The sequence below is a fragment of the Notamacropus eugenii genome, chromosome 4 (genome assembly GCF_028372415.1).
Source record: "Notamacropus eugenii isolate mMacEug1 chromosome 4, mMacEug1.pri_v2, whole genome shotgun sequence".
NCBI lineage: Eukaryota > Metazoa > Chordata > Mammalia > Diprotodontia > Macropodidae > Notamacropus > Notamacropus eugenii.
Window position 1 is genome coordinate 153,177,785 of NC_092875.1, and position 12,489 is coordinate 153,190,273.

The 12,489-nt window shown below is 36.0% G+C and overlaps 1 protein-coding gene across 16 annotated transcripts in view; it reads left to right on the plus strand.

The window, feature by feature from the left end:
* STK3 (serine/threonine kinase 3) overlaps window positions 1-12,489 on the plus strand; it is a 548,351-nt gene that overhangs the window by 65,041 nt on the left and 470,821 nt on the right. For 2 of the 16 annotated variants that reach the window (XM_072603423.1, XM_072603424.1), the window contains one exon: window positions 3,588-3,747. The exons of the other annotated variants lie outside the window; for them this stretch is intronic. The gene's annotated coding sequence lies outside the window, so the exon portion shown is untranslated. The remainder of the gene's footprint in view (window positions 1-3,587; window positions 3,748-12,489) is intronic. 16 annotated transcript variants of the gene reach the window in all.

Below are 12,489 nucleotides of genomic sequence, written 5' to 3' on the forward strand. Positions count from 1 at the left end.
AGGGCCTAGGTCAGCCATCTTCATTCTCTTCAAACTTTGCCAGCATGCCCCAGCTCAGGCATCCGTCCATCCCCTTTTCATCTCCCTTTGTATGTTGTTTTCCTCCATTAGAATATAGGTTCCTTTAGGGCAGTAACTATTTTTTTGCATGTATTTGTATCCCCAGTGTTTACTGCTATACCTACATAGTAAGTGCTTAATATACTCATGTTGACTGATTCTCTGGTTTATATCTTGGGTGTGTTGTTGTAGGGATTACTGTTCAAACACTGGTTGCGCCAGATGAATAATAGGTCCCTTCCCACTTTGAGATTCTATAATTATGGCAGTTCCAATCTGACCTGTAAAATGGACTAGATTGATCAGTGAGATATTTTAATCTGCTTTATGAGCCAGCATCACAAGGATTAGTTTGAGGATGACTTAGAAATCAAGTATACATCATCTTATATATAGTCTTCATACAGATATCTATATCTGTTTCTAGCCTTCTCCATGCTCAGTGGACACCAAAGTGGGATGAGTTGCCCAGAGAAGGTTTTGGTTGGCCATTACACCACAGGTTTTCTAGTGGAACAGGCAGATGAGATATTGTTCTATTGGCCATGAAGGCAGTCTCAGCTGGCACATTGAAGATGCCAAGATCATCCACTGTTTCCCCGGACAGTGCCAGTTGTCCTGACTTTAGTTTTGCAGGTAGATTTTGATGACTCTGGAGGAGAGTGAGGCTGACAACTTTGTGCAACTCTGCCTTACTTAAATCCAGTTCATCCTGTGATATCATTGGTCCTCTTCAAAAACAAATAGACAAACAACAACAGTAGCCTTTCAACCAGATTAAATGTATACATAATGAATGAGGTAATAAGATACTAAATCTTTGCAAATTCAAGACTAGATTGTTTTAAGCCTACAAATTGATTTTAAACTTTTTACTTTAAAATAAGATTGTGCCAGCTCTCTGGCATAGAGTAGGTGTTTAATAAATGCTTGTTTGATTATGTGAACATATATGTGAATATAGAGAAGTATTCCCCAGAAGAGACTAAAGCTTAGAATTTTCTTTTACTAAAAATAGAACTTCTAAAGAGAGAGAGGGTGAGTGACTGCAGCATGAGTGAAGATTTCCCTAAAAAGAGTTTTTATTATCCTGCCATTAAAGCCCTTAGGGTGAATTATATGTCAAAAGTTGGGGCTAGTGCCAGACTTGGATAAGGAAACTCCTCATTCCCTGTATGATGTTGAGAGAATCATGGAATCTCTTTGTGCCCTAGCATATCCATTTATAAAGCAGGGATTATGGTATCTTGGCCTTGGCTTATTATTGCTTTTGAAGTATTTTTAAAGATAATTCTTAACTAGGTGTTCGGAATCCTACCTAAGAAATTTAACTTTAGATCTGGGATTTTGTTGCCAGTAGTTACTTGATAATGATGATTAACTAGTCAGGAAATCTCAAGAATTCACTTTAGAGGGAATTCAAATGAGGCACTGAACATTAGCAACAAAAGATAAACTGTTAGGTAGTGTTTTGTAAACAACCTTGAAGTGTGATACAAATGTAACCTGTTTTTTATAAACAGGTAACAAATTTATGTCAACTATATAAAGTGAATTGAATGATCATTAGAACAAATTTATAAAAACAATAAACCTTTTACCTAACTTTAATTTTACTTGCTTAATTAATCCTATTAGATTAGGACTATCTTCTCTGATGATAGATAACATATAGTACTTACTGTATGTCAAGTATTATGCTAAGGATTTACGATTATTATCTTATTTAATCCTCACAACTTTGGGAATAATGTGCTATTAGCCCCATTTTACAACTGAGTAAACTGAGGCATACAGAAATTATACTTGCCTGTGATCACATAGCTATTAAGTATCACATTTGAACTCAAGTCTTTCCTCTCCAGAACCAGTGTTCTATTCCCTGCATCATCTTACTCATGACAAAAATGTGCTTCTTGAATTCTAGTTATTATTCTCACCTACACTGTTTATATAGATTCTGGTTTTCATTAGCTTAGTTAAGCTAAGAAGAATTCCCTGCAGGACTCTGAGGGGAAAGCCTTCCTAGTATTCTCTTTCTGACTACTTTACCTGTCAGCTTTACCCAGTAAAGTACTGTACCCAGTACATCGATTCCTTTTACACCTCAATTCACATTTTTGTGAGGTTGTCTCAACTAAGAATATTCTTTTCCTTTTAGGAACTTGTCATGTCTGTATCAACTGTTTTATGAACAGTTTTTTTTTTTAAAGCTTAGAGGTTCCTAGGTGTGTTATCCAAAATAAAAGCCAGTGTGTTATATGGGAAAGAATGCTGAACCTAAATTCTAGTGAAGGTTTGTCCTCTAATTTCCTGTGTGACATTAAGCAAGTAATTTAACTTCTCTTGGTTTTGGTGTTGCATCTGTAAAATGAAGGTATTAGATGATCTCTAAGATCTCTTCAAACTCTAGTATTCTATGAATTAATAAACTGTATACTTTTTGTCTATTAGATTGTGAGCTCTTTGAGGGCGAGAACTGTCTTTTGTCTCATTTTGTATCCCTGATGCCTAGAACATTGCCTGGCATGTAGTGAGTGCTTAGTAAATGCTTATTGACCAAATTTTCGAGTTTTTTTCAGTTAGGATATTGATTCTGTTATGGTTTAAGATTTTTAAAAAGTCTTTTGTTTCTGCAGCATCTTCATTTCTGAATATATTCCTCTCCCCTCCTGTACTCAATGAGGTTGTAGCAAAGAATTTAAAAAGGGGAAAAACCCAATCTAGTAGTGCTAACATATCAACTGAGTTTCATAGGACAGGTTATAGTAGAACCTTGGTTTACGAATTTAATTTGTTCTGAGATTCTGTTTGTCATGTGATTTGTTTGTATTGCAAAGCTAATTTTCCCATAGGAAATAATGTAAAGTTGGATGATTGGTACCACATTCCCAAAAATATTCATATAAAATAATAATTTATAATTTTAAGTAAAATTTTTCCCCTAATGTGCCTGAAATATAATAGCAATGATTAGTCCACAATATAAACTCAAAATAAAATAAATTAACCTGCACTTTACCATTTTAGAAGAGTGATGGCTGATGTGAGGGAGACTAGAGGGATAAAGAGAAGGAAGGGTTATCGCTTGGAAGGAGGATCTCCTTCCATGAGAACATTGGGGATTTCAATGTTGGTAGTGTTCTCTCTTATGCTACTTTCACTAAAAGTAAGACTAACACTACTGCCTTCACGTATTTTTCATTTTTAAGAATCACTTTCATGTTTTGACTCACTGATTTTTTTTCTTTACATTCACTTCTGTCTTGGAATCTATCTAATGACACTTGTTTTTGACATTTTTTTCAAAATGTCATGGAAATGTGACATTGCATTATCGTTAAAAATATCTGTGGCTTTATTGCTACAGCCTTATTTAGGTGATGTTTTTCAACAAAATTTTGCACTTTTCCTCACATATGATAAACTTTCCTAATCTCACTTGACATGAAGGATTCCTCTGACTTCTCAGCCTCCTCCTCAGATGAGATATCCTCCACAACCTCTCACTGTTGCTCCTCATGCAGATCCATCAGTTTGTTTGTCATCAGCTCCTGGCTGTGTTGCTCTACCACCTCTTGAATGTCTTCAGCATCCATCTCCTGTCCCAGTGTCTTGCCCAAAGACATGATTTCATCGATGACTGGTTCCTTTTTGGGAATGAACCCCTCAGACTTACTGTGGCAGGTAAATCTCAGAAATCACAAGCTTTTCAAATTCACTGATGAAGGTCTCCTCTGCCTTAGCATCTGAGCTTGCTGTTTTGCTGTGCCATACAACACTATGAATGCCACTTCTCCTTTTGAAATTAGCAAACCAGCCTTAGCTAGCCTTGAAACATTCTTCCTGTGACTGACTTGCGCCCAGCGTCTTTGAAACGACATCGGCATGCAGTGCCCTTGCCTTCTCACACATGATGTTCTTGGTTACAGTATCACTTGCTAACTGCTTCTCTTTGATCCACGTGAGAAGCAACTTTTCAACATCTTCTAGAACCCGTGGCCATTGCTTTGATATTCTCGTGATCCCTTTTGCTGCATCTACTGCCTTTATTTCATCCTTCTTCAAAATGATGCAGTTTGTAGATGCAGACTGGTTATAAAACTGTGAAAGGTCGGTCACATGCACACCACGTTCATGCTTGTCATTAATTTCTTTTTATATTTCCAACGTAATGGTCTCCTCCTTTGCACCTTCCTTTTAAATCACCTTCTTCATTGGGGCCATTGTTACAAATATTGTTGTAGATCACAGTCACTACTGTACACTTTTACACAGAGTCCTACCGTATGTACGCACAGTGAACACACTTGTAATGGTATTGTTAAGAACGAATGATGCTGCCTCCGTGAAGGGTCAATGCCAAATAAGGTTAATTAGACAGTATGCCGACCTGAGGTTCCTTTGTTTGATATATGAAAGCAAAACAAACAAACAAACAAACAAACCCCAAAACAAACCAAAACCATTGCCCCAGCTGAGTGTCATCCCTTTGCAAGCTGTTCAAATCCAGACATGATGTCTGAACTGTAAATTTTTGTTCGTCCTGCAAGACAAATTTTGCAAAAAATTTTTCTTCGTCCAGCAAAACACATGTAAACCAGGTTACTTGTAAACCAAGGTTCTATTGTACTGATTTTTTTTTAAAGAGAAGTTTGATTGATACCTAGTATCCTCCACTCAATGAGCCATTGGTTTTATAGACAGTTTCTTCCATAAAGGTCTCATATCTCAGATATATAAAGAACTTTGTCAAATCTATAAGAATACAATTAATTCCTCAATTGGTAAATGTTCAAAGCATATGAACAGGCAGTTTTAATAATGTGTAGCATCTTTTATTACATTACTTTATCCAACCATTAATAACTTATTGGATGTTACTTAAAAGCAAAAAAAAAAAAATAGTTCCAGAGGTGTAGTATGAAAATAAGTAATTTGTTTCCCTAATAAGTACCTGAATCTTTGGAAATGAATACTTTGAGAAAAATTCAAGTTCAAAAAAGTTGATCCATTAGAATAGAAAATTCTTAATCCTTCCTTTAGCTTGGAAAGTACTGTGAAGACTTTTGATTAGGAAAGAATTGTAATTGTGCTTCAGAGGTAAGGTTTCCAAGATTACATGGTGACATACATGATAGCTATTGAAATTTTGAGAAGATAAGTTTGTTTTAGGCAAAAGTAAAACATCATTTTAATTGTTTTTATCTTTTGCAGTTTGTATTTATAGGTTTTAAAGAATATAGTATTGGTTTAACTTTAAGAAAAAATAATTTAGGCAAAATTCTTGTTTTATAAGTCTGGGTTATGCAGAACCATCACTTTAATAGCTGTTAATTTTCTCCTAGGCAACTGCATTTGGAGTAATTGCCACTATATTATGTTGTGAGATATAGAAGTATGGCCCAACTGGGGAAGGTTTCCCCAGAGGGGTAAAGGAGATGATGTAGTACATGATCCAGTTGTGACTTTTTTTTTTTATAACTTTACTAATTAAAATATTTGATATGACTCTCATACTAATCACTAATTATAAACAGAATCACTGAATTTGAGAGTAGGAAGGGAACTCATCAGCCATCTAATTCAACTTGTAGATCAAGGGAATCCTTCCTGTAACACATTTGACAATTCATCATCTAGCATTTGTGTTCATTATTAAAGGAAGATAATAGAGAGTATGATTTAAAGAAATCAAACTAGGTACACATTTATGGTGCCTTCTTCACTAAAGTTTTTGTTCATTCAACTAACGTTTAATAAAGTATAGAGAGAACACTGTGCTGTGTGGTTAAATAGATGCAGAGTTTTGACAAGTACTTTGTTTTCACAAAACAGTTCAGTAAACTCCTAGTTGTCTTTGCTTAATCTGATTCACATTCTTAATAGATGTGATGTTTAAAAAGTTTGTGAGATGTAATTTCTAGGTAATTAGTCATTTTATTAATAGTGCTGGCATTTTAATAAGAGGTCAGTAGCACTGTCAAATGCCACACATACTCATGGCATATGGAACCATGTGGACAGACTTCTTGTATGGGAAAATAAAATAGAGTCCAGCCTTAGACTTCCCAAGGTAACTTCTCTACCTTATTCCCAGAGACAGATATTCACTTAGTCTTAGATCTCACATGTCATTTCCATTTTTCTGCTGACTTTTTTGTTAAAGTGCTCATTTAAGGTCAGTCCAAGGACACAACAAACCTTTTAAAAATGAAACTCAGAATCTTCATGGTCCCAGAAAAGCTTTTTCCTTTAATAAAATTTATTGGGCCCTCTAAAAATCACACAAAAGGTATTTACTTAAATATGTATACAAAATAATTTTTCACTTAAATATTCCTTTTTAAAAGTATTTTTCTTTCTTAAAATTTATCTGGATGTTAAAAGGAAGTCATTAGAATTTAATGAAATAAATTAGTTGGAAACTTCTAAGCTTAAAGATATCTCTTATTCAATCTTACAGCAAAAATAAATTTTTAAAATTGGAATAAAGCTAAGTTGGTGTAAAATGTCTTTAAGTATCATAAATAAATCCCCAAAGTACTACTAATATATTTCTAATTACCCCTCCTCTCAGTTTTTCTAAGTGAAGCAATGCCTATACACATACACACATACACATGACACCCACACTCCCCCTCCCACTGTATTAAATTAGTTGTATCACAGTAACAGACTTTACCAGGACTTTAAAAATTTACTCAATATATTCTTTTTCTTCTTTTTGTCTTCTCCTAGAGTATAATTTCATCTTGGTGTAATATATATCGCTAGAAATCAAGAAAATAATTATATTCTGGAATCCCATGTAGGTAGCGAAGATGTATGTGGATAGTTCACTTAAACACCTAGAAAAGCAACACTGGCCAATTGCTGTACACTTCCAGATGAACACATCTTTAATATATCTCTTTAGATAAAATGCACTCTTCATTATAAGCAGGCTTGAAAATTACACCCCCATTTTTTGCAAGTACTTGTATCCCATATACTCATTTGGAATTCCACTACACAGTAAGGTCTTATATAGGGGTGATAAGAATTTATGATTAGATCGTTCCAGTCCTTGTAAATTACAAAAGAGATTTTACAGGGTCGTTTCTTTGTACCTTTTCCTATATATTAATCAGTTATCAGTTTTTCTTTTCAAAATATCTGTGTAAGTACTTGATAGAGTTTAACATTATGACACTAACTCCAAATAATAGTTAATAATCTCATAATTTTCATAAGTGATAGCCAGATAATTTTAGATGAAACTTCCTCTTAAATATAGGCAAAACTGGAAGTTTAAGCTTTTAATGACAGTACTTCAGAATATTACAATATGTGGTTAGCAGGGTGGATAAGATGACTTAACAGCTTTCTAACCCACTTTCGCCCCTTCTTTTAACTGTACAATTCTTTTTTTTTCTAGGTTTTTTTTTTTAAAATTAATTTATTTAACTTTTAACATTCATTTTCACAAAATTTTGGGTTCCAAATTTTCTCCCCATTTCTCCCCTCCCCCCACCCCAAAACACCGAGCATTCTAATTGCCCCTATCACCAATCTGCCCTCTCTTCTAGCATCCCTCCCTTCTCTTGTCCCCATCTTCTCTTTTGTCCTGTAGGGCGAGATAACTTTCTATACCCCATTACCTGTATTTCTTATTTCCTACTAGTAAGAACAATACTCGACAGTTGTTCCTAAAACTTTGACTTCCAACTTCTTCCCATCCCTCCCTCCCCACCCATTCCCTTTGGGAAGCAAGCAATTCAATATAGGCCATATCTCTGTAGTTTTGCAAATGACTTCCATAATAGTCATATTGTGTAAGACTAACTATTTCCCTCCATCCTGTCTTGTCCCCCATTGCTTCTGTTCTCTCTGTGGATCCTGTCCTTCCCCAAGAGTGTTGACCTCAAATTGCTCCCTCCTCCCACTGCCCTCCCCTCCATCATCCCCCCCACCCCTCCTATCCCCTTCTCCCCCACTTTCCTGTATTATAAGATAGGTTTTCATACCAAAATGAGTGTGCATTTTATTCCTTCCTTTAGTCGAATGTGAGAGAGTAAGCTTCATGTTTTTCTCTCACCTCCCTTCTTTTTCCCTCCACTAAAAAGTCTTTTGCTTGTCTCTTTTATGAGAGATAATTTGCCCCATTCCATTTCTCCCTTTTTCCTCCCAATATATTTGTCTCTCACTGCTTAATTTCATTTTTTTAAGATATGATCCTATCTTATTCAACTCACTCTGTGCACTCTGTCTCTATGTGTGTGTGTGTGTGTGTGTGTGTGTGTGTGCCAGTGTGTCAGTGTGTCATCCCTCCAACTACCCAGATACTGAAAAGTTTCAAGAGTTACAAATATTGCCTTTCCATGTAGGAATGTAAACAGTTCAACTTTAGTAAGTCCCTTATGACTTCTCTTTGCTGTTTACCTTTTCATGCTTCTCTTCATTCTTGTGTTTGAAGGTCAAATTTTCTTTTCAGCTCTGGTCTTTTCATCAAGAATGCTTGAAAGTCCTCGATTTCATTGAAAGACCATTTTCTCCTGAAGTATTATACTCAGTTTTTCTGGGTAGGTGATTCTTGTTTTTAGTCCTAGTTCCTTTGACTTCTGGAATATCCTATTCCATGCCCTTCGATCCCTTAATGTAGAAGCTGCTAGATCTTGTGTTAGCCTGATTGTATTTCCACAATACTTGAATTGTTTCTTCTAGCTGCTTGCAATATTTTCTTCTTGACCTGGGAACTCTGGAATTTGGCCACAATGTTCCTAGGAGTTTCTCTTTTTGAATCTCTTTCAGGCGGTGATCAGTGGATTCCTTGAATACTTATTTTGCCCTCTGGTTCTAGAATCTCAGGGCAGTTTTCCTTGATAATTTCATGAAAAATGATGTCTAGGCTCTTTTTTTGATCATGGCTTTCAGGTAGTCCCATAATTTTTAAATTGTCTCTCTTGGATCTATTTTCCAGGTCAGTTGTTTTTCCAGTGAGATATTTCACATTATCTTCCATTTTTTCATTCTTTTGGTTTTGTTTTGTGATTTCTTGGTTTCTCATAAAGTCATTAGCCTCCACCTGTTCCATTCTAATTTTGAAAGAACTATTTTCTTCAGTGAGCTTTTGGACCTCCTTTTCCATTTGGCTAATTCTGCCTTTTAAATCATTCTTCTCCTCATTGGCTTTTTGAACCTCTTTTGCCAATTGAGTTAGCCTATTTTTCAAGGTGTTATTTTCTTCAGCATTTTTTGGGGTCTCCTTTAGCAAGATGTTGACCTACTTTTCATGCTTTTCTTGTATCTCTCTCATTTCTCTTCCCAGTTTGTCCTCCACCTCTCTAACTTGATTTTCAAAATCCTTTTTGAGCTCTTCCATGGCCTGAGCCCATTGAGTATTTGTTTTGGATGTTTGGGATACAGAAGCCTTGACTTCTATGTCTTTCCCTGATGATAAGCATTGTTCTTTCTCCTCTGAAAGGATGGGAGGAGATATCTGTTCACCAAGAAAGTAACCTTCTATGGTCCTATTTTTTTTCCCTTTTTTGGGCATTTTCCCAACCAGTTACTTGACTTTTGGGTCCTTTGTGAAGAGTAGGGTATACTCTGGGAATCTGTGAGATCTCAGTTCCTCCAAGGTGGCACAATGAAGCGTGTACTGGTCTGGATGCAGAGAGGGATTTTTGTGCCCAGAATCTTAGCAGATACCTTTCCACAGTCACTTGGCCTCCAGTTCACGAGTCAGCACAGGGGGCTGATTTTCAGATAAGCTGGATGGGCAGGGCCACCATTGAGTTTGAAACAGACACCATCTCGGCCAGGGCCTCCACCCAGGGCTGAGGTAAGATTCTGCTCTTCAATGCTGCCAGGGGTTTTTATGCTCCAACAACGGGAGCTTCCCTCCAGGCTGCTGTGCAGGCTCTGTGGCTGCTGCCTGCTGCCAGAGCTATGGGAAGGCACTTCTCCCTTCCTGGCCTGCTGATTAAACCCCATCACTGACCTTTAGCACCTGTGGGCCAAGGTATCTGACAACTCGCTACTGTGACTGGAGATTCCACCCCTGAGGTGTCCTCCTCCCAGAGTCTCGTCTTGCGCGCTGCTCATCGAAGACTGGGCTGGGCTGGGCTGGGCTCTGCGCTTAGCTCCGTGTCCAGCACAACTGATGTTTCTGTGGGCCTTTCAGGTCACTGCGGGCTGGAAATCTCCTCCACTCTGTTGTTCTCCACTTCTGCTGCTCCAAAATTTGTTGAGAGTCCCTCTCTATGGGTATTTTATGGACTGTGGGGAGGATCCTGCGTAAGTGTGTCTTTCTAGTCCGCCATCTTGGCTTCACCCCTCTACAATTCTTAATTTGACATCTAGGTTATAAGAGAAGTTGCTTTTCTAACAATAACGCTGGTAGTTTACCAAATTACATAATATGAAAAAATTTGGAAACATAACGACACCATAAACACTATCATGTATTTGAAATTTGAAACAAAACCCATTACCAACCAAGTGCCCTCTCTTCAGTTGGATGAGTTTCCAAATTATCTTATGCTGAAAATCATTCATCTCATCACCGTTGGTATTGTATACTGATCACATCTAAGAATCTTTATAAAGCTGTCAAGTATGAAGGAATTACATCTAATTAAAGAAATAATAAAAACTGTTAACATTAATATAGTGTTTGCCTTATGCAAGCTCTGTGTTAAGCATTTTATAATCACGTGATTCTCAGTGTAAACAGACATAAGGTAGATTGTTTGGGGTCCTACAGCTAAAAAAAATTTCTTAATGCCAAATAACAAATTTCTTTTATATTAGGTTCTAATTTGCCATAGTTATCCTGATAGGAGAACACACTAAAACCACATTCTGTCTTCCTTCAGGACAGATTTTGGCTTAAATCAATCCAGATTTGTACTCTCTAATGGTAATATTTTCATTTCCAAGACCCAATAATCTTATCACTTCAGAAGAAAAAAATTGTCCTTAAATTCATGCGTGTGTGTATATTTGTGTATTTGTATTTGTGTATTAAGACAGTCTTAATCTGATTAGGCTGTGACCTAAATGTTCAGCCTCCAATTCCCAATGTAGTCATAGACTTAGAAATGCATATAAAGTTTTACCAACAGTTTAAATTCATGTCTGTTGTTACTAGGTTACCTTAAAGTAGGCTGGGCTAAAATATTATAAGCTTCTATGCAGGTTTTGGCCCAGGCAGTTAGCTCTAGGGGTTTCTGGCAAGTTGTGACCAATTTTCCCAGGCAGAGAAGCCTTTGAGAGCTTTCACTGAGGGAGTTAATTAAATAATTCTCAGTTTGAACAGTACAAGGAAACATTTAAGATCTTATATAATAATTACAGATCACAATAATGAATATTTTTTGCTATGTTTAATATTTGTGTAGTGTTAGATAAATCCTATAGATTTATCCTGAAAGATGGGAGGACATGATTAACCAGATCTTTATCTGACTTTACTTTTAGACTGAAGCTGTTTAAAAACTAATTTTTTCCTTTTTTGCATGTTTACCTTAGTTTTTTAACAATTCAATCTATAACCCGAAGAACTTAAAGAAGAGTGAACTTTTCTAACAGTATTTATAGAACAATGAACTATCAAACTAAATGTTAAGCACTTTTCTTTAACACATTACAAATCACATAAATGGGGTAACTCGGTTTACTAACAAACTTCCTGACCCATATGGTACAATAATAATAATAATAATAACAATAACATTTCACTTAAAATGAGACTAGAAAAAATTCTATTTTCCAAATAATACCATATAGAACCTTAATTTGTAATTTCAGTTATTTAGTATTATATTTTACACAAGGGTTCTTTATTCCAAGCATTTCACATTATGGGATTCACTATTTCCAGCACTTTTAAAATCCAAAGATTTTAAAAGTGACAATATATAAGAGATTTTAATTATCACACTTAGGAAGATGTTGCTCATTAAATTTCTCCTAACCCCCTAAAGTCTGTATTGGCTTCCAAATCAAGTTATAAAATTTTTCACTCCTAACCTTTCTACTTTCACAAAAAATCAAACTTGCCTATACCTGCTCAGCAGGCTTAAACCATCTAAAACTGCCACATGGAAAAAGAGGGGCTTGGAACATGTGGCCTTTGTCCTCCATTTTTATTCTCAAGCCTGCTAATAGTTTGCAAAAGCTTAAAGGCTTACTTAACAGAGATCTGTTATGCTGCTTAAAAAACAATTTTCCAAATTGAAAGTCATACTCACCCTCCTTTCTGCCCTGTTATTCTTCACCTTTAGAATCTTGAGAGAGTTAACAATTTACAAATCAAGAGAGCCGTATTTTTCTCACACTATAAAAACAGCTTTTGCTGTGGTAGTATACATTTTAAACATAAATTACTAAAATCTAAAGTGATTGCATTTAAAGTTGTGGTAAAAAGGCCCTAATCAAAGC